Here is a 23,579-nt window from a genome sequence, read left to right as displayed (position 1 = left end):
CAACTGCTTTAAAATCTACTACTTATTACTACTATGTTTTTTTTTACCAATTTTATTTATATATTTTGTTTAAATTTTTTTTCATTTATGACAATTGCTGTAAAACCAAGTGCCGAAAACGTTTTTGTTGTTTCTGCAAGTTCTTGTTTTACAGAAAAAAAATTGAGAAGTTATTTGACAGCATTGGTGCTGCTGCGCTGTAGCAAACATCTGTAAACTCTATCATTTAATTATATTTAGTTATGTAGATGTATGTACAAGTATGCATACTAAAGCAGTTGTTGTTGTATACAATTTAAATTTTTATTTCTTTTATTGCTTTGTTTTTCTACTTTTGCCACAAAAGCTGCTGGTGACGGCAATCTCCTACATGCTACCCAAAGAGTCAGTGATGATCAGTAATTTGATGATATCATCATTTAAACTGGCACTTGAGTATCTGTGACTGCTTGCCGTAAAGCATAAAAAAAACAATACAAACAGTCAAACATATACATAAACACTCAAATAGGTATGAATAAATATAAAAACTGAGGGCGTCAAACAAAGCTAACATCAGTTGAGTTCTACTCGTTCTTTTTCTTTTTATTTTTGTGCTTCAAATATTACACTTCTTGTTGTTGTTGCTTTTTGCATTGTCGTTAACATGTTTGGTTTTCTACTTGCTTGCGGTAGCAGCATTGATTTATTTGCAATGAATTGATATGATTGACAAATAAGTGTCTGCTTGATGGCAAATAATAAATAATATGAAACCCCCTTATACCCTTGTTTGCAAAATTTTAAATGTGTGTGTAGCTATGTATATTTGTGTATAACAAAGCTTGCTGCACTTGTATGTTGAGCGTCGTTTTCTGCCAATTTGAGGTGTGAATTTGGCTTCTGCTCGGCATTATAATTTAATTATCAACTTTAACGCTTTAGCATGCCAACGAGTTTTTGGTATTTCAAATAATTTATATTTTGATGAATGATTGGTTTTGAAGTACCAAAGCATATTCAGAGATTTAAACGATTTACTGCAATTTTTTTGAAACGGTTTCAAGGCAAAAATGCTTAACTGTTGAATCACAATCGGTTAATGGTTTCATGAGGCAACAAGTGCAAAAATAAAAATAATCTATTAAATAAAAAAACAAAAAAATATGTAAAAAAAGACTTAAGACAAAAACTCATTTTTGAATTCAATTTTGAGTTTTAGTAATAATATGAAAAACTTAAGACACGAACTTCTATGAGGGAATTAATTCTGTGTTTCAAAAGACTTAAGAAACGAACCTGTATCTGAAATGTTCGGTCTAAATCTGAAAGAAAGAATTGGTTTTGTTTTTCCACATTGGACACAAGATTTATGTCACGAACTTCTATGAAGAAAATAACTACTTGAAGCTGTATTATTCATGCGAAGATTTAAATTAAATTTTTAGATCGGTAAATTTAGACAATTTCGTCTCACTTTCAAGCTTTTACCTGCTATATATGTGAGAATCATTTCGCAATTTTTAACGATCGTAGCCATATTTAATATAAATACATGACAACCTCTATCCTTAAGCAATGTTATGCCGATAATATTATATACGCTCAGCAGCAATTTCAATATTATTTTGAATGATGTGCCGGATCTCTGCCTTAAGCTCACCTACTAATCTTGAATGCGCTATAATTGCATGCAAAATATTAATAATGAACTTGTACAAATAAATATCTATATTTTATATGCGATTAATTTGCTTTCAATTACACATGACATCTTCAACTTTGGCTGCAAAATGCTTTGCAGCACAAATTCACACAATACAATGTAGTTTATTAAATATATTTGTTTGCCGCATGTCTACTTAAAAAACAATAAATATTTTGTGTTGAATGCGCAAAGCGTGTTCTGTTTGTTTATATGTGTTTGTGTGTGTGTGTGTGTGAGTAACTTTGTTCAGCTTGACGAAAAACCTTGATGATCAACCTCCATTACGGTTCTGCTTGAATAGAAGCAAATGACGAACCAGAAATACACCAAACTACAAAACAAATCAATATAAGTAATCACAACCGACTTGACTAGCTATCGGCAGAAATCTTTACGATAGGGTGTGCGTGTACGTGTGTGTGTGTGTGTAAGGTATGCACGAAATAACAACCTTTTTATGTGCGCACAGTGTCAACTGACCGAGTATTTGTGGCTTCCTATTCACTACAAAAGCATATATAATAAAACTGGCTAAAAAACTCTGTCACAAGTAGTTATGATTGGAGGTTGAATAAAAATCAATATTATTCTATTAGAAAAATATTTATTTATATTTGGAAGAAAAAAATGGAACGAGATAAATAAACAAACTTATTGGTAGTTTTTAGAATAACATGAATGAGGAATAATTGGTTAAAACGCCGAACTTGAGAATTAAATTGAATATAAAATTAAATTAAGCATAAAGCAAATATTTGAAAAATACAAAAAAAAAAAAACTGTATGTAAATACAAAATGATTTTTTTTTTAATATTATATACAAAATTTTTATTTCATCAAAGTTGAAAGGTTTTAGTTTACCAGAGTTGTAATTGGATGGTAACTCTAATTTAGAAAATAAAATTTTTTAATGTGTAGCAACGCCCTGACATAACATTTAGCATAGTGTCTGCTTGGTACCCTTAATTTAGCTAAATATGTATATAATATATTGCTTAACTAAAAAAAAAAATTAAGTAGCAACTATGCACTTATTATAAATTACTAAAAACTTTAAATTTATGCTTTATTTGAATAATAAAAATATAGTATTTTTACGGATAGGTGGCAACTCTTCAATTTTTTCTTACATTATTTTGTAACGCTTTATATAAAAAATTAACAAAAAGAAGTGAGAGAAATGGCAACTTTTTCAAAAATTTTCTACAAAAACAGTTTTTTTTTTTCGAAGCCTTTAAAGAAACTTTTCTATACTCGTATATACATACATACGCATATTTTAAGCTTGGTTATAGATTTCTAAAACAGTTTCTAAACAATTTTCTGCTTTAAAGTTTGCATAAAATATAAATCCATACCTCATTAAGATTTACAAAAAATTATAAAGAAAAAAATTATTTCAAATATTTACCAGAATTTTCTCGTTAATCATGTCTCCACGAAAAATGCCTTAGTTTTTGTGTTTGCTATTACTTATTGCCTTTTTTGTTGTTATTGTTCACTTCACTGTTATTACTGTATTTATTATTAAGTTGTTTCTTATAGATTTTATTTGCGCTTAAATAGATATAAATTAGATTTTTGCTGCAATTAGTTATTTTTTTAGTTTTCTTTAGCACAATTTTTATAAACAAACGTGATTTCAAAAACTTTTCGGTTTTGTTGTAATTAATTTGAAGTGAATGAAATTAATACACAAATATTTCACATTAATCACTGCGCTTTGCGAAGCCTTGTAGCTTGTTATTTTGTTGTTGTTGTGCGATTTATTTTTTTTTTGCTGTTGTTTTAAAAGCGGTTGCTAAGCGCAATTTCATTTGCGGTTATTGGTAACTGTAAAGCAAAGCATAAAACAAAAAGCAAAGATTAAAATTTAAATACAAATTAATTAACGAAATTGATGCATGAGTCATTTGTTAAATTTTTTTTGCGAAGCAAGTGAAAATGGCGAAAGCAAAAATGCATTTTGTGAGCTTAGAGAGAAAAAACATATTTTTATATAGATATTTACTTGCTATTAGTTTAATTTTTTGTGAATTTGAATTTAAGAAAGTTTATCCACATTAATTGTTTATTTATACATTGTTAGTTAATCGATTTTAAATACGAAGACACTTTTGTGAAAATTTTTTCAGCTCGTGTTCGGAGTTGGTTATAAAATAACGTGCTCGAGTGAGCAAAAAATCAAATCAGTCATAATTAATTATTTTAAAAAAATATGAAAGTAACAAAATCTGAAGAAATAAATGCTTAAAAAATTACAAAATATAAAAAAAAAAAAAATTTTTACAAAATAAATATTAATAAATACTTAAATTTAAAGACTTGAATTTTGAGAATTGTGAAATTTTGAAAAAAAAAAACAGTTTTAATGGTAATAAAAAAATTAACAGTAAAGTTATTACACAATATACTTGAAAGATAAGAAAATAATTTTAAAATAAAGAACATTAAATTAAAATCAAATAATCAAAAATTGAAGGAACTTGAAAAACAGTGTAAAGCTTAAGCCTAAAAGATTCTTCGAGGTCTTATGTTTCAGGTAGGCACCATGCGAGAATATATATGCATAGAGAATGTTTAAGGGGATATTCTAGTCTAGAAATGATAAATATAGTTTTTGTTTTTTGGAATTTTAATGTAAAACTTCAAGAATATGTTTACAAGAGGACTTTTCAAACTTCTAATTATTTTCGGAGATATATTCCGTTATTTTGCCGACTTGGCATCCAAATATCATTTCATGCCTTAAACTGCGAAAAGCTTTACGTGAAACTTTAAATAACAAATTTACTCGAAACTGTCTTTTTCAAAACGATACGCGTGATTTTAATGTTCTACAGAACCAATTTGCCTAAAATTTTTAGATAATCTTCTTTTTAGATCTTTTTATGTTTGGAACTATGCATAACCTCAAATGTCAATTATTATTATTTTAAAAAAATGTGCAACAGGAGCGTTGAAATTGTGGGTATGGTGCGTGCCAAATAGCTTCATCAGATGCTAGTTTTTAAAGATTAGAAACTTTTTACCTTTTTTTAGTTTTCTAAATATTTTTTCTGTATATTTGTTATGCTAATAAATAACTTAGAAAAAAAGAAATTAATAATAATAATATGAATTTCCTTGCTTTTATAACACTACAATACTAAATTATTTGAAATTCATGCCTATATACTAGAAGTTCCCCCCTTAATATATCAGAAATTAGTAATAAATAAAATGGAAAAATTTTATCATAGATATGAATATGATTCTAATATTAATAATTTATTTGCAAATATTTTTTATAAAATATCTTTTCAACTACTAATTATACAAATTATTTTATTATGTATCTAAAAAAATGCTTCAAGGGGAAATATAGCTTAGTTAAAATATTTATTGAAGGGCTCGACCAAGCTCTAACTATTTGTTTTTCATTTATATGATATTTTTTGCAGTTATTGCCGAATTCACAAAAACAAAAAAATATTAAAAAATCTATTTATATATAAGACCAGCTAACTTTAAAAACATATTTCTTCGTATGTTTTTGTTTTTGCTTATGTATTTTTGAAATACTTCAGCTCCAGCACACTTAAAACCAGTTTATGTTAATTTAAAATTTTTGTACAAATTTGAAACAATAGTTCTAAACTCCTTGAAATAGTTTTAAATATTTTATTGAATGACAATGACATTTTAAGTAAAACAATAAATAGATACATTAGTTACCTTGCAATTCTTATTTTAATTAAGTAATTTTATGCTTTACACATACATATGTATATATATACATACAAATGTGTTTCAGAGACTTAAGCATAATTTTCAAGTTTGCAAATTTGCCCATATGAGGTGGCAATAAATCTATTGATGATTTCATTAAATAAAGTTGAAAATATGTTTTCACCAATTTGGATGTTATTATAACTTGGAGTCTCATGGGCATGAAAAGAAGCTTTTTATGTATATAATTGATGAACACAAATAACTAATGATTTTTGTAAAAGGAAAAAACATTAAAATAGAAGATCACCTTTAACTTGCTTAAGAAAGAATAATATTAAAAAAAAAAATTTCAAAAATAATTTTCAAAATATTTTTTATTTAACATTATATATTTTAAAGCGAAAAATATATTGAAAATTGTAAGAAAATTGTTATTAATATTATCTTTTTTGTATTAAAAAGTTTTTCTATATATATTTATGGTTACTAATTTAAAATTATAAGCCAAAATAATTGAATTTAGTTTTAAATATTATATGTTTTTATATTATATAAAAAAATTAATTTTAAATATTATTATTTTTATATTGTATAATAAAATTAATTTTTAATATTAATGTTTTTTATAATTAATTATTTAAAATTGAAAAAAAAATATTTTTTATTTTATTTTATAGTACTAAGATTTTTACGTATAGTCTCAAATCACTGCTCAAACATACAAGTATATGTAAATACGTATGTATATATGTTTTTTTTTTCTTAAAGACATAAATAGAAATTTTTGTATTTTTTTTTTGATTTTAGGTAGAAGTACTCATAGTTGCCTAGTTAACTCAATTAATAAAAAAGAAAAAAAAAATGCACATCAGCTAGAACATAAAATCAGAATCAAGTCATTTAAAAACTATTTATGTAAATATGTTTGCGTAAATTTAGCTTGCACAAAGGATGCCGCATTATAATCCCCCACACTACTATGGCGCACGCATGCGCGGCCAGTCAATAGTGTGTGCACATGTGCGAACGAAACATATTTTGCATGTATGCGCCCCCATTAAGTGCTATATATAGCACAATGCCAGGGCCACTATTATATGGAACCGGATATTGGATGTGGCTGGCGTGAAGCTAGACCAAAAAGACGCCAACATATGGAATAGCAACATAGTCTGCAGCGTCTTAGCGTTGATTACTGGAGGCTAGAGCGACTAAGCCGCAGTTGACGACCGCATCGAACGCATGCCAATTGTGCTGATAGTGCTTATATAAAATCGTTGTGAACTTGATTGCGCCTAGCTTAGCTGGATTAATACACAGCCCATTATCTGCGCATGTTTTGGCGTGAGGGAAAAGTTAAAAAATAACAAAAAAATAAAGAAAAGGAAATTCCAACGCTTGCCATGTAATAACGGCAGCGTACAAATTAAAGCAGCACATCCAGTTGTTCGGAAGACCAAAAATAATTTTTTAATCCACACAGCTATTTTTGCGGACGCACTATCGCGCGAAAGGTTGCAAGAAGTGTGTGAGGCATGCAACAGGCAAGCTCATACCCAGTTGTTAATTGTATGTGCGTGTATGTAGGCTTAGCAGTGCATATTCTGCGTCTGCTGCTGATAAGGATTGGGCTTGGCGTGGCGGTGCCCTTCACTTTGTCTCATCGCTTTGGGGTTTATTTGTGTTAAAATTATGTTCGCGATTGCTGTTCACTTACACTGAGTTGTTGGTGGTCGTATGTGGAGGTTGGTCGGCGTATATTTTTGTTTAGCCAGCTGGGCAGGTTATAGTTTTTGGAAAGAGCCTGTATGCATGTATTAACTATAAATATGCACTTTTAGTTGTCCTCTTATACTCTAAAAGTTTTTATAACATTTTTAGCCATAATTTTGGAAATAAAATTGCTCATATATGAAATATATTGCAAAGTCTATAAAAATGTTTTTTTTTTTGGAAAATTTCTTCTAACATATATACATATATTTAATAATTTCTATGTATACTATTCAAATTCAAAGAAAATTATTAGTCACGTATACATTTTTCTATTAACACACAAGTCACTTGCTTAACTAATATAATTTTTTCTAAAAAATTTATATTATAAAAAATACAAAATTTTGATTATTTCGGTTCAAAAAAAAATTAATTGCAAAAAAAAAATAGTAATAAAAGGAAGCAAATCTGACAATAACTGCCAAAGGTCATGTTTAAGACAAGCTACACCTCTATAAAAACACAGAATTTAAAGATCTTTGGATGACCATTTTTCAAAAAAAATTTTTTTTTAAAGTATACCGATAACAGCGTATAACTTAAAACTACTAAAATAATAAATTTTAAATATTTTTATCGGTTCGATCTATGAAAAATTATTACGTGTATTTGGGTGAAAAAATATATGTTTTATACATATATTGATATACAGAAAAAAAAGTTATGTCTTCTTTTTAATATTCACAAATTATATAACCATTTCGAATCTCTTCACACACAAAATAAAAATTTTTAGATAATAACTTGAGTAGTTCGTGTCTTAAGTCTTTTGTGTTTGAAAACCGAATTTTAGAAAACAATTTACGCAGGTTCGTGTCTTAAGTCTTTTGTGTTTGAAACCCAAATTTTTAGAAATTAATTTAAGCAAGTTCGTGTCTTAAGTCTTTTGTTTCATACTAGGCATATATGAAATAGATATTATATTGCACTTGTTTTTGAAAGATATTTCGAGGCAACATTTTTTCTAAGAATAACATAATGTTTCAGGTTTTTTTATATCTCAAAAAATTCATATTCAAACACAGAAAAAGTATGATTTTTTCAATAAGTTTAAGCATGTAATGGAGTTTTCGCAAAAATCACCATACAAAAAAAAATTGTTTTTCTTAAGGGAAAACTTTTTGTGAAGCACAAACAATATTTTTTAGGTTCCTGCGATTTTTGTTTTATTAAAAAAAAGAAAAAATTTGTACTTTGACGCGAAAGTTGGCGTGAGACAAACATATTTCACCAACTTATAATGGCCGCAGCATTGCTAAAAAATTTCGTAATATTTTTCTCCAAAATATTAATAATCTTTTTGCGGATATTTTTTATTATTTATGCTATTATATTTTTAAAAATTTTAACATACAAAAAGTGAACTTTAAAAAAAAATTTCATAACTTTTTCGTTGAAAAATATTTCTATGATAATTTAGTGCGGAATTTATTTTATGCTATAAAATTTTTCTATGAAAGTATACTGTTAAATAAGGTAAAACAAACGTCAAATCTTTTAAATTTTCTAAAGTGTTTTTAAATGTAGCACAAAAAGAGGATTTTTACAAATTTTAAAACTTTAAGAATTATACTCTTTAAAAAAAAATTTTACAACATTTTCATGGGAAAATATTTGAGTAGATTATTGAAAAAAATGTAGTTTAAATTAAAAAGAAATAATTTTAATTAAAAAATAAAATGGAAGTTTAAAAAAATTAATTATTTGCAAAACTAATATAATTAAATCAATTTAATTCATATTTTTTTATTATATTATATTATCATATAGTTTCACAGCACTTTCATGGCAAAATATTGGAGTCGATTATTTTAAAAAATTTAAATTAATTTTCAAAAAATAATTTTAATTAAAAAAATATTGCAGTCTAAAAAAATTAATTATTTGCATAACTAATATTATTAAATCAAGTTATTTCATATTTTGTATTAATTTAACAGTTTCTTATAACACACTTAGCATTTTAAATTAAGAAAAGTTTACACTTTAGTATCTTAGTTCACTTTTCATAGCATACCATCTTTTGAAGTTATTTAAAGTTTTTTTTCACAAAAAAAAAAAAAATTCAAAGAAAAACATTTTATTGGATCACATGCAATTTTTCATTAAAAAAACACTTTATAGCACATAAGACTGTAGTATTTGCAAGGCAAAATTGCAAATATGACTCGCATGCGAAAAATTTTTGTTTGTATTTTCCACTTTAAAAGGAAATTTTTAAACTGAATATATATAAATATTTAGGCAATTCTTCGGTTAAATAAGTTAACTAAAAATCACACTGGTTATTTTTTTAGTTTCAGATTATTTTCAACGTTTCTCATAATTAATATTTGTTGTATTTCACAATATCTCAATTATTCGTTGCAATTAATTGCATAAAATTCATTTTTCACACTCAGATTAAAGTGTCTCATAGATAATAAGTAAACACAAGCGCAAGCACAAACACATCTGTATAACACGCACTCGCATACGCACACGCAATTACATGAAACGCAAATCTAGCATCAGAATTCGCAGAAATGCTTTCGCTATTTTGCACAAGACTCCGCTTAGACGTCCGAACTCACCATTAATCACGACTCGTAATGCCAAATGGTGCTCTTGCGTTCACACTTGGAGCCCTTGCAATCGGCTGAGACGATGCAAGCGTTCACAGCGACCAACCGAACGTCTAACAAACAGAATGCACGACCGACGGACGGACCGATCGTCAAAAGAACACACTCTTTCGCGCTGGTGCGGCGTGCGGCGTGCGCGTGATAGAGACGACGCTGTGGAGGGGTGCGGAGACTGCAAAGTTGTCAGTCTACAACTACAACACTGTACACTAGAAGAAAAACACAAAACCGCAACAAAAACGTTGTCCGCGACCTCGACGGGCGCGACGTGTGGGAGTCAGCGGTGGAGAAGAGTTCCACAAACGCGAGCACGATACTACTAACGAGTCACAAACCAAGCACTTGTAACACACTCGAAGTCTGGAGAAAGACTGAGGTGTATTTTGTCATTACGTGACTAATATAAAGCGGCTAAAAGGTTGGCGTAGTCATGGTCATGGCTGTCACCAGAAAAATCTCCAACAGCACCACACAACACGCAAGCAACTCAGTCTTGTTGTTGCAAAAATAGAAGCAAGAATACTTGCAAATTCACCTCGCGAGTGCATTAGAAGCACCTCTGCAATTTGCAGTTTGGCCAAAATAGCTACTCACCACAGCTGAGCGAGCGAGTGACAAAAGGTCGCATGCAGAATGACGCCAACCGCCGCAGCGGTGGCAGCAGTGCCAGCAGCAAAGACTGGCAAGTTGGCTGCACGCAAATCTCAACACTCTTTTTAGCGTGTTTTCGCGAGAGCACAGAAGAATTGCTGTGTTTATTCACCTTGTCGTTCTCAAAGTGCAATTCGTTGTAAACAAAGAGCGCTTTCCAGTGTCACAATGACGACTGAATTGAGCCAACTGGAAGTTTTAAGCTCTCGTTTATGTTTCTCTGTGTATAAGCCGCTCTCACTCTCTCAGAGCAACTTCGCACATGTGTCATCTGCCTAAACTCAGCGCTGATCACAACGCGTTTTTTGCTGTCATCATATTGCTGTTGCAGTTGCTTTTGTTGTTGTCCTCAAATTCACGTGGCTTCGCTGTTCATCTGTTTTGTTTTGATTCCCATTTTCGCTGCGGGTCGCTAAGCTCAGAAGCTGTTTGGCTTTTAAGCTGTTTTGTTTTTGCTTTTGTTCTTCTTCACGTTCATTTCGTTTCGTTTCGCCGGCACGAGTTGTGTTTTGTTTACATGTGTGGCGTCATTGTTTCGTCTGTGCAGCTATTTACAATGCGCTGTGGTGTAAAAGTGTTTTGTGGTGAGTTTTTGTGCATATTGCTCAATTTTGTGGTATTTTGTTTTGCCGTAATGAATTTGAACTTAACAACAAATTCTGTGTGAATTACAACTAATTGCAAATATTGTGAAATTACAGTTTTTGTGGTTTAAATGAGAAAATGACAGTATTTGGTTAATGATTTAAAAATAAATATTATCACTAGAATAACGGAAATGCTTCAGGAAATGATTAGTAATATTTTTTAATTGCAATATTTGAAAAACAAAAGATTTTTACATTTAACGTCGTACTAATCATACTTCTTTGATGATGCTGAAATGGTTAAAATAGCTTTTGTGCCACACATAAGAAAGTTCTAGACTCACCTCACACAGTTTTGAGAGAGTTATCAGAATCAAGTTATGAGCATTGCTGCAAACGATTTAAAGACATGGTTTTAACGCTTCATTAGTAGGACGATAAACTTGCATAAAACATATATGTGACTGTTATTTAAATTATGTACACGCTTTTAAATGTATATATATGCTTCTAAAAATATCGCTTTCAGCTTAAACAAATTCAAATTATCAATATAAAATATTTGATTTATTTGTTGTATACTTTTTTCTGAACTCATATAAGGCAATTTAAAAATTAAACAATTAATCGATTAATTTTTATCGAAAAAATTATCGAAAAATATCGATTATTAATTAATAAAACTTTTTAATTATATAAGACTTCTGATTAAATGAATTGCTAAATATCAACTACGTCAGTTATGGTACGAATTTAGTAATGTTTGTAGTCAATGAATTGTAGTCGAAAATATTTGTATAATATTATATATCTAATATATATATTGAAAGCTTCGTTAGACAAAAAAGCCGTTGAATATGTTGTGATCGAAGAACTTTGGCACTTAAAAAAAAATGTGAAAATATTTTTATCTTTACTATTCCAACTTCTCTAGGGTCTCACGAACTAGGGCATAGTTAGTAGACATTCGAAAATGAAGTGAAAAGCCAGGGTTATAATTTAGGAAGCTTAAATATTATTGTAGCATTAACAAAGACCTCTGTACGACATCCATACACAATATTCCATATAACTAATAGACCCGAACTTGACAATTGCGTTCATAGAAGATATCAACACGTGAAAAATACCAGTTAATAGTATGAAAAATACTCAGCAAGCGAATTAAGCTTCTAAATCATATTCTTATAGATATGTATGTTAATATATTTTTTATGGAAATTAAATTAACTGGGTAAGAATATATAGAATTGTATACCGTAGTAAATTGAATTCAAAAAGAAATTTTTGGCAAAGCAAAGTTGATCATAATTTGATGGCTTCATAAACTATTCGATGTATACTAGGGTGGAGCGAAAAAAAAAATATTGTTTTAACATCACGGTTAAAGTAAATTTCGAGTTAAAACTTTGATTTATTTTTATTTTTTTTTCAAAATTTTCTTTTTTTATTATCTCCCTCAGGCTAAGCAAAAGAAAAAAAATTTTCGCTACACCCTAATGTATACGTTCACATTTGGTCACATTGTGAACCCACAATTTTTATAAAATTTAAATCTTTACTTCTTTAAAATTTTTTATGAAATCGTAAAATTAAACTCAATAAATCATAAAGTTACTTTAACATTTTTGAAGCTCGATAGAGGCTTTTCGGTAATTTTATCAGTTTTGAGTTCTTGCACCACTCGCCTGGTTAATGTCCACCCAGTAGCCATAAAAGCAACTGCCTATACTCGAGAATATTTTTTAACCTTTTTGCTTATAAGAGGATTTGAAAACAAAAATAAATTGCCGAAATTACCACCAAAGCTTCAGCAAAACCGAAAACACTGCAAATACAGACAAGCTCAGTATTGAATTTCGATATGTGGCAAGACGGCACTCAGGTATAATTCTGTGTTACCGCATTGTTTATGCTGCTTTATTGATTTTGTTGCAAGATTTTGTAGAAATTAATGTCATGAATTGACAGTTGAGAGTCAAGTTTGCGAGCTGGGTGTTCCAAGAAGTTGAGTAGGGACAAAGAACAGCAAGTATATACATATGTATGAATGTACATGTATGTATGTATGTATGTATAAACTCGCAGTTTTGTGCATGTGTGAAATAAACAACGAATTATGGATATTTAGATATTATACTATATATATACAAGTAGTTATATATAAATGATATATATGTAATTTGTAGGGAAAATTTTTTTTAGCCAAAAGTATCATCGATATATACATTTCTTATGATTTTTTTTTTGATATTTTTAATGGCGCAAACCAAACTTAATTTCTTCGATATACCTTTACGGTTGTCTGCGCATGCAGTATTATATCACAAGCAAATATATTTGAATGTCTCTCCTTCTCTCTTTTCAGGCAACCGCGTAAAATTCGCTTTGCACATATAATTTTCGTGTTTTTGTTTTTGCTGAAATGCAAGCAAAAGTATCTTTTCTCCAAATCTCACATCGTAAGCCATTGCACTTTGGGTTCAAGACACAAATATTGACAAAAGCTCAAGATTTTCAACGGAAATTTCAAGTTGATTAAACAAAGTGTTTTGCGTACACTTATGAATATCTCAAATATTTGTTGAAAGTTGAGAAGTATGAGAGTTTGACTGGTGCGGCTACAAGCTGACTGTGTATGGTGTAAATCAAGTAAGTGCCACTCTTTTAGTTTTTCGTACAATAACAATTAACTAAAAGTAGAAAAAAATATATTTATTGAGAAACTATTCATTGGCTCCTTGTGTTGGCAGCAAATCTGAATTTTTCTGCAAAAAATTTTAACACAGATTTAGCAATCAGTCACAGTCGTGAGCTCATTTTTAATGGTTTCTCTTTCATTACCAACTTTTGTTCGCCAAAATGTTGCAAGTTGCACATTCATTTAATCCGCTAAGTTCACACAATCCCACTCACACAGACGCACACACACATAGCACTGTGCATTAAATTCATCAATGTCAGTGCTTGCAAATTACCGTTAATTATAAAGCAATTTCCAACTAAAGTGAATACGTAAATTTGGCAATCGGAAATGCTTAGATGCGTTTGCTGTCTTCAGCACCAGAAGAACAATTGCTCAGAATTGAGCAACAACAAAGCGCATGTTTATAGAAGCATTCGACTAAGTATACATTTTGGCAAGGCGATGAATAAGTTACTTGAGCGCTTTTGGCAGTTAATAGCAACGGTGTTGGCCAGCTGCTTTATGGCGTACGCCCACAGTTGTGCGCGCATCTATTAGTGTGCTGCTATTAATATCGAAATATATTTGTATGTGCATATGTATGTGTTTAATCTTCCTTTTTATTGCGAAAATGTTGCTTTTTGTTTCAAGTAAGTTGAGTTTTGCAATAAAAAGCTAAGTTCATGTGCATGCTTATTTGAGCTTAAGTTCAGTTTTGGGTGAACGCTTTCGTGTTAATTGTATAGTCAATAATTTGGTGTGGAAATTAGCATAAAAGTGAGAGAACCGAGTCTGCGAATGATACATATACGTACTATATCAACATTTAATGAAGTCGGCAAGGTGGATCATAGAAAAATGGAAGGAAACTGAAATTGTTCAATAAATGTGCATTTTGGAGAGCTATAAAAGTTTAGTCGGTCATTGAGTATTCAGAAGTAAAAAAGGAGCTGTAAAATTTTTAGTTATTAAATTAAATTAAATAAAAAAATCGATTGCAAAAACATTATCGATAATAAAAAATTGATTGCAAAATATAATCGGTTATTTTATTGAGTTATTAGAATTATAAAAGAAAACCTAAAAATTATAGTTATTAAAGTAAATTAAATTAAAAAATCGATTGCAAATATAGTATCGATAGTAAAAAATCGATTTCAATGAAGTATCGTTTTTTTTTATAAAATACGGCATATCGATAAATATAATTAAAATATTTTTTTCTTCGAGGTTCAAATCTATTGAGAAATGTATTCTCATTTAAAATTACGACACAATTATTAGCAATTCTAAAGACTATGATACAATTTTTAGAAAGTTCAATGCATGAAATTTCGGCTTAAGAAAATATATTACGAATATCATATGCGGCAATTAAAGCAAGTCAAAAATAATAATTATTTGTTCCTCTTTTTATCGATTACATTTTTGAATATCAGTTATCGATACTTCGATGTAAACGTTCTTATGTCACTAGTACAATGTCTCAATTTAAAATGGTCTTATTTATATTTTTTTTATATTTTTACTTTCACGAAGTTGTTTTTTTGCAATAACAGCCAATAAAAAGGCGTTGTGAAATTTTTTAATACAACCAGGCATATGCCAGATATCAATATCTTTAAATGCTGTGTGGAGCTTCAAAATATTTATTTCATATCTTTTTATTTTTAAAATTTTCTAGAAAAAATATTTATCGGTAAACATCAAGCCTTTTGTTATCGATATTATTACTATGTAAATAAAAACTACAAGTAAATTAAGCTATTTCAAAAGTTAATATGATTTTCAAATCATATTAAATTGTGTTTTTATAAGAATTATTTGGTTATCGTTCTCCAAGAAATCAGATAGTTAAAAAAAAATTACAGCAAGCATTCAGCTTCAATCCTGAATCCAGATATATAATTGTCGTATAATTCCATTTCTGTGCTAAATTAATTACATCTTGATTCCTGCTGTGCTATTGTGTCGTTGTGACAGCTAGCTGCCATACCAAGCATATCAATAACACTTAGCATGGATATATGTATGAGTATATAAATATATAAATATGAAAACATTACATTCCTATTTAAGCCCTGCGAACAAAGGTATAAGTACAATAAACAAAACCTGGTAAATTAAAAAATAATTAAATTATTTTTAGAGCAGCCTAAGCGTAGAATTGAAAGTTTCATATATCCTCACATGCAGTCACTTGGCCAAGCGTATGACAGCCACAACGCGCAAGCAAGGAAGTAGGAGCCGTCGTGCATTGTCAAAAGTGTCTGTTGCAATGAGTGAAGTACTGATGTGAGGCAATATTTGAGCTTGCACCTTTAGTAGGGAAATGTTATTATTTTATATAGGGTGTGTATTTTAAATTAAATTGTATTAAATATAAGGAAAAAAGCTTTTAATAATATAATATTGCTGATTTTATTGTGAAATGGGGGTAGTAAATACTTTGTACTGGAAAATATTTTAAAATTAGTATTGAATATTTGTTGAACCTTTGTACAAGATGTCCTTAAGTAACTCGATTTTCATATATTACAACGGAAGTGAACTAAAGCGTGACCTATTGCAATGTATATTATTTTCTTAAAAACATATTGTTTTTCTTCATTTATTAGCTGTGCTTGTTCGCTCTGAAGATATATATCGCTTAAGATATTTAATAAAATAATTGAAAAATCGTTTAACTTTTATCGAAACTATTGTCTAAAAAATCGATAATTTTTTAATGCTATAAACGTTTATGAACTCATATATACAATTTTGAAAAATAATCGATAAATATATTATTTTTTATCGACAAAAATTATCGAAAATTTTTTAACGTTTCTAAAATTTTTCAATTATGTAAGACAATTTTGAAAAATAATCGATAAATATATTACTTTTTATCGACAAAAAATATCGAAAATTTTCGATATTCGATATTTTTTAACGTTTCCAAAATTTTTCAATTATGTAAGACAACCGACTAAAAAAGAGTTATTAAATATCAACAACGTCAGTTCTAGTATGAGTGTAGTAAGGTTTGTAGTCCACGAATTGTAATCGAAACTATTTATATGAAGAAAATTAATAATATATTATATAATATATTTAAACTTTGGTAGTTGAAAGAGAAACTTGTAAGTATCTTATCACCGAAAAGGCAATAAAAAAAAATTAGTTTGTATATCTATCCCTTCTATTCTCTCTTTCTAGTGGCTCAACATACTTAGTTGGCATCGGAAAATTGGTTGAAAAACCAGCGCTAGAGCTAAGGCAGCTCACATGTCATAGAACCAGGAGCAATGCTCTCTTTACGGACTCTATACACATTATCGTATATAATTAATATTAGAAAGAAATATTCCAAAAAAAAAATTTTAAGTTGCTAAAGAATGAAAGCTGCTGACGTAATTTTATGAATATTTCTGTCTTCTTATTTCATACTTTTACCTTCATTTTACATATACACGTATCCTCCTTTCATTATTTTGCTGATTTCGCAAACAAACATGGTAAATTAATTTCAGCAAAATCACCGTCACACATTCGCCGCCAACAACACTATGCGCAATTCAAAAGCTATTTGCTGCCAACTTCACTGAAGCCACAGCAACAACAACTGTTTCAGCAGCGGTGCTGTCAAGTCGAACTTTGGAATATATTTTCAACTTTCAGTGAACGCAACTTGACTGGCCACGTCAGTCATGCCACACCTAAAAGAACACCGAATACAGCACAAACACACTAGCTACACATGTAAACAGGGTTTCCTCTTCCTTCTTTTGAAAAGTAGCGCAAACAGCATAGAAGTGAATTTTAATTAAAGGTTTCCGTTTCATTCCTTCATAGTGTTGTTGGCGGTTTGCTTTTCTTGTTGTTTTTTCTTGCTTATTCAATTTTATGGCTGTGGTTTTGGTGCGCTAGTGGGTTGGCCCGAAAGATGCGCGGCCTCTGCCGCTATATGGTAGTGTTGTAATGTAAGCGCTTAATTGAATTTCCTAGAAAAAGTGCGTGAAGGCCTGTAAGCACTACCATTTAAGCTACCACACAACAAATGCAGACAACTAGTCTGTCGGTTTTTGAGCTGCCGCCGCTAGCACTCCTTTTTAATAAACATTTCAAGTTTTGAGTTGTGTGAAACTATTTCAGAAAAATTTCAACAAAAAAAAAAAATAATAAATACAAATATGGAAAAAAAATTCAAGTATGTAAAAAAATTAAAAATGTTGGCTGTGATAAATACTTAAACTTTTGCAGTGAATACGATTTTCCCAGCATTGCTGCTTTGCCACGGCTTTTGTGCGTGCGTGAGGTCCTGCGAAAATTGAATTGTTTGCCTGTTTTTCGCTAATTTCAAGTTCTTTCCACTCAAGGCGATTCCATGTTGCATGTTTACAGTTACTTAATTGAATTGTCTGCTGCCTACACACACTCACACATACATATATGTGTGAGCGCTGAATTGTGAGTGACTTTGATGTGTTGCGGGCAAAAAGTAATTACTTGCTGCGTATGAAAGCATGTACGCTGCTGTTGGTGGCACGAATTCCAGGCGCATGCAACACATTCTTGTATAAACAACAAAATCTTGTCTTAATCCTAAGCGTTTAGCAGCAAATATTAGCTGTGGGTGTTGTAATTATATTGAGACGTGTCTTGCCGGCGGCCATTGCCGTAATGCGTTAGTGTGCATAAAGGACTTAAGCAACGAACCTGCACTGTTTGCTGCTCTACGTATGCACATATTATAAGAATAGATATAAAAACAATAAAAGTGCATATCGAAAAATATAAATAAGAATATACTGTTTTGCTCGCGATCGTTACTTTATTTTTAAGGTTATATAGCTTAGCGATTTCCTAACAAAGACCAATGCGTTTGGAATTTTTGAAAAAGTTTATCGAAATTTCGACTCTTCAACTAAAGACTAAATAGAGAATTTCCCTCAAAAAAGCCGTCGCCAAACTTTAGTCAAAGAACTTGCTCGAAAAGATACCGAGGGATTGTGCTATCTGCATCTTTCCCTTCACATCACGCCACTTTGATTTAGGGTAAAAATCTCTAGTTTCGGGCACACAACTTATATTTTCAGTAGACTCTGTTGAACGAGCTGTACTCTATTCGTTCTCTCTTTCTCTCTCTCCCTCTCTCTGACTTTCTGCGGTACTTCAAGCTTTTCAGAGGCTGAGTACCACTTAATTTAGATTGCTTTGACAGTCATCACACACTTTTGTTATAAATAGGTCTAGTGTACTATAACATCAACTCACATAAGAGTCCGTAAAAATATTATGAGCTTTAAATGCATAATATATTTGGTGCTGTCAGTAAATTACATCAATTTCCCTTATATAACTGAATAATAAATATATTCTGAGCTTATGAAGCAACAACAAGAAAAGGTGATGCCGTAAGAATCCAAGGTACGCGATGTAAGAATTACTTAATTAATGATGATTTATGCTTGTCAGTCGATTATTGCAATTAGTCGGTGAAAAGTAATATATACTCCATTCAACAGTTCACTGATCCATTGAATGATTCTCAAATGCTCAGGCAAAAGCTATCAGCAAATTGATGAAAGATGCGCGCAGAAGAAAGAAAAAATAAAACTAAATAAAAATAACGGTAAATATAAATTTCCACGCTGGTGCTTGCAACAAAAGTGATTAAAATTAATTATTTAATGATTGCGTCATAAGAATTTTATGCATAATGGTCAATAGCAGAAGACAATCAGCAATTATACAGTTGAAGAATCGAAGAGAAAGATAAGTGAAATTATTTCATCAATTTTGTATGTGTAAAAGTGTGTAGAAAGAGACTTGGCACACATTGCTGCTTTTCGCCAATCAATAACAAGATGATTGTTATCTCTGCCACACTAACGGTAAATTGGCAAACAAATAAAAAAAATATCATAATATGAAAATTATAAAGCAGCAACGGCAATGGGGTCAGAGCACACAGTGACATACTTCCTCCGTTTTTGCTGTTTGGTTGCGGTGAAAATACATAAAAATTAAACAATTAATTGACGCCAAAAGCAATCACGCTGATTATACGCTGTTGAATTGGTGAAACACTAAAATTAGACAGCGCTAATAATTGGTGAATGCAACGTATTGAGCGCCACAATGAATTTGTATAGACATAGCGGTGCACATACATATACATATATTCACATGTGTGTTTGTATGTGCTGGCTAAAAAATAAAAAAATAAAAGATAAGCGAAATATGAAAATTATTGATTGCAAAAATTCAATTGTTGTTGCTGTGCAAACATGCCACACGTGGCAAGAAGTGAATGTCAAGTTCACATAAATTCAAATCGCATAAACCTGCTTAGAAGCCAGCACGCTTACTTACACACATATGTGCAAATATAATTGTGTGTGTGTGCGTGTGAAAACGGCCAGTAAAAGTGGCGCAATAAGTCGCCGCAGGTTATGCAGAGCTAACTATCCAACAAAATGTATATACAGTCATAGACAAATTTTTTTAATACTTTTGCTCCTCTCCCTTTCTCTATAAGTCATCAAAATCCAACTGCCACACTTGGTGGCAGCCAAGCTGATGTGTTCAAATCAAAAATGTTTGTACTTCACACAACTATGCGTGAGAACGTTGCAGTGTGCAACGGTTGAGTGTTGCATGCAACAACGCAAATCGTTTTAAATTAAGACATTAATCTTTGCGGAAGTGCCAAGCGCACATTCACACACACACACATATATATAAACACAAACATTTTGTGCGTTAAGCGTTTCTACGATGTGGATGCACTTGCTGTTGTGTAATTAGCGCCTTGCCAACTAGTTATTGTTGCAGATAGCAAGTGACTGGTTACTTTATGGCACATATACTATATATACATATATACAAGTACACGAAAATTGTTATAAAACAAGAAAAAATGTTCTATTGTGCATTTTTTTATAGCATAAAAGGCTATAAATAGTTACTTCTCCTGATTTTTTGCGGTCAATTTCTATGGCAGCTATATGCTATAATGATCCGATCTGAACAATTGCTTCAGGGATTGTGCTGTTATATGGCATAATATTCCATGTCTAATTTTGTGAAGCTATCCCGTCAAATCGAAAAGTTTTCCATACAAGGACATGTATTTGATCGTTCAGTTTGTATAGCAGCTAGCTATGCTATAGAGGTAACGGTCGATAACGGTCATTCTGACAAGCGAGAAGCTTCTTGCGTAGAAAAGGTTGTGTGCAAAATTTCAGATCGATATTTCTAAAATTGAAGGAATAGTTCGCGTATATACAGACATATCACGTTTAACGGGATTAAATTAAGTCAAAGATCAATTTCCGTTGATTTTCTCGATATAATGGTAGCTAAGAGAGAAGAGTCAGGCGATTTTCTTTACCTTGACGTGAAGTCAAATATGCTGCTGGGTCGCCAAATGGCGTTGTATGTGAATTGAATAAGATTGTGTACCGATCCCATTACGCAACTATACCTCTACTAATTTTATGAAATCGTTTTAGTTGCTTATTTAATATGAAATTTAAAAGTGATCCATAGCATAACTTTTTCACTTTATTTTAAGTGACCCTTCCATATCATTATTTTTAGGCGTCACAAAGAGCAGAATTCACTCCTTTGGAATACCAATCTACTCGCAAATTTAGATTATTGCTCATACATATAAACGAATGGACGGACAATCATCACCAAGTCGTTTGGTATCGCCAATTTTTTCATTTTGGAAACATTACTCTATATATATATCTCAATTACAGTTAAACTTGCAGCTTGTCAAAGTTTGCTAAAGAGTTTTTTCTACTCAAATTTAAACCAACCGCTTTGTAACTAGTCACTTACTACTAATCAACGCACTAGTGAAAAAGTGTTAAAGCTTACATAACAACTTTTTAATTCTAACAGCATACTTCAAACTATACACACACAAGCTCACACATAAACAATTTTATAAATATAAGCTGCAACACGCATATCACGCTGAGGCAACCAAAGTATGGCATAAATATTGCAATGTTGCAAGGCTTATGTAATGCAACAAATGGCGCCACATATTCATATAAAGCTATAATCTGATCTTAAGCGCAAACACTCGCAAATATATATACACGAATATGTGCTGCACACAATTCATATCAAATGGCTGTCGCTTTGCCATTTGGAAAGCTTTTAATTTCATACTTTCGCATGCTTTTATTGGATTTTATTTTTCACGCGCTTTCATGTCGCACAGTAATTAATGCGCAGAATACATGATGCCGCAGAGGAAAGGGAAATCGATAGGCCATACGGATATTGTGTTGGACCCTGGCTCCGCTTTCTCTTCTACCTAAGGTACTACGGTTCTGCGTAGCGTTATTAGCGGCCAACACTCTTCTTTGCGCCGGTGCATTGCACTTCTAATAGCCATGCACTGTTATGTAATAGCCAGCGGACACTGATCTGCGCCGAGAAATTCGCAAGCAGATTATGTACAAATTAGCCTGACACTGAGCTGGGGTTTATTGCCCATTGAAAGTGGTTAAATGGTGAGGTACAGTCATACGTATATATATATTCATACATATGTATGGAGTTAAATGGTAGGTTGTGCGTTGGGGAAAATACTCTTACTGCGCAGAAATGATTGCAATGCAATTACAAATGTGGATGATTCAGTAAATTAATAAGCAGCTTATGCAGAACACAGAAGAGGTGAAATATGTACATGTACAAGTATATGTATATAGGTATATATACGTATATACGCATACAATATTATTTGGACGAAGCCTGGGAAATATTTTTGCAAATTTTTATTTGTCTAATCACAGCATTAATCCTTCCTCAATTTGCTTAATTTACACTTTTTCATAATGCATATACATCTATTTGAAAGCACGAAAGAACCTAAAAAAAATAATTGATATACTTGTAAGAATATAAATGTACTCAATTCTGCCGCATAATTGGCATTTCGGGCGTCATAAGCTTGAAGTCATTAAGGTGAGTCGAAACAAGAAAAACGGTTCACTTCGATTGCACTGAAGCTATAATACCCTTCGCAAATACAAAAGATATCAAATAATAACTTTGATCGTTCAGTTTGTATGGCAGCTATATGCTATAGTTATTCGATCTGAGCAATTTCTTGGGAGTTTGCATTATTTCCTCAGATAATAATTCATGCCAAATTTCGTGACGATATCTCCTCAAATGAAAAATCTTTCCATACTAGCAATTTATTCCGATCGTTCAGTTTGTATGACAGCTATACGCTACACGGGTGCGATATCGGTCCAATCTGACAAATGAGCAGTTTCTTGGTGAGAAAAGAACTCGTGCAAAATTTCAGATCGATATCTCAAAACTGTGGTTCGCATATATATAGACGTACTGACAGACAGGCGGACATGGCTAAATCGGCTTAGTTCGCGATGCTGATCACTTACGTGCACATTTTATAGGGTCTTCCAACAGCAATCTTTGAGCAAATCAGTTAATATCTCTGAAAGATTTCAGTGAACTTCGCAAGGCTAAAATTCGGCTCAGTTGCATATTTGCATGACGCAAATAAACAATCAACCAGACATTCGAAAATTACGTTCGAATGCAGCAAATTAAATTATTACCTCATAGTGTGTCAGACAGTGCTGTCATAGCCAACACACTGCAAGTACAAATCTCCCGTCATTCGCTACATGAAATGGTCGCTTCTCATTAATCTATAAGTGGAAATCTACCGCTATACAACACACTAACACACTCATACTTACTAAATTGAGATTGCAGGCGAATTGAGAGGCTTAGCGTGTTAACTTGTTGTTTGCCGAAGCAAACATAAATCAATGTCATTTATAAACATATCTTTTCAGCG

The 23,579-nt window shown here is 31.0% G+C and overlaps 1 protein-coding gene across 1 annotated transcript in view; it reads right to left on the bottom strand.

Moving 5' to 3' along the window:
• Positions 1-9,812, bottom strand: part of dpy (fibrillin-like protein dumpy) — a 235,231-nt gene extending 225,419 nt beyond the window's left edge. The window contains exons 1-2 of the mRNA XM_070107428.1: positions 9,752-9,812; positions 3,100-3,521 (exon numbers count right to left, since the gene is read on the bottom strand). The gene's annotated coding sequence lies outside the window, so the exon portion shown is untranslated. The remainder of the gene's footprint in view (positions 1-3,099; positions 3,522-9,751) is intronic.
• Positions 9,813-23,579: the final 13,767 nt, after the last annotated feature.

The sequence above is a fragment of the Bactrocera oleae genome, chromosome 3, assembly GCF_042242935.1.
Source record: "Bactrocera oleae isolate idBacOlea1 chromosome 3, idBacOlea1, whole genome shotgun sequence".
Lineage (NCBI taxonomy): Eukaryota > Metazoa > Arthropoda > Insecta > Diptera > Tephritidae > Bactrocera > Bactrocera oleae.
This window is presented reverse-complemented; position numbering and strand designations above follow the sequence as displayed.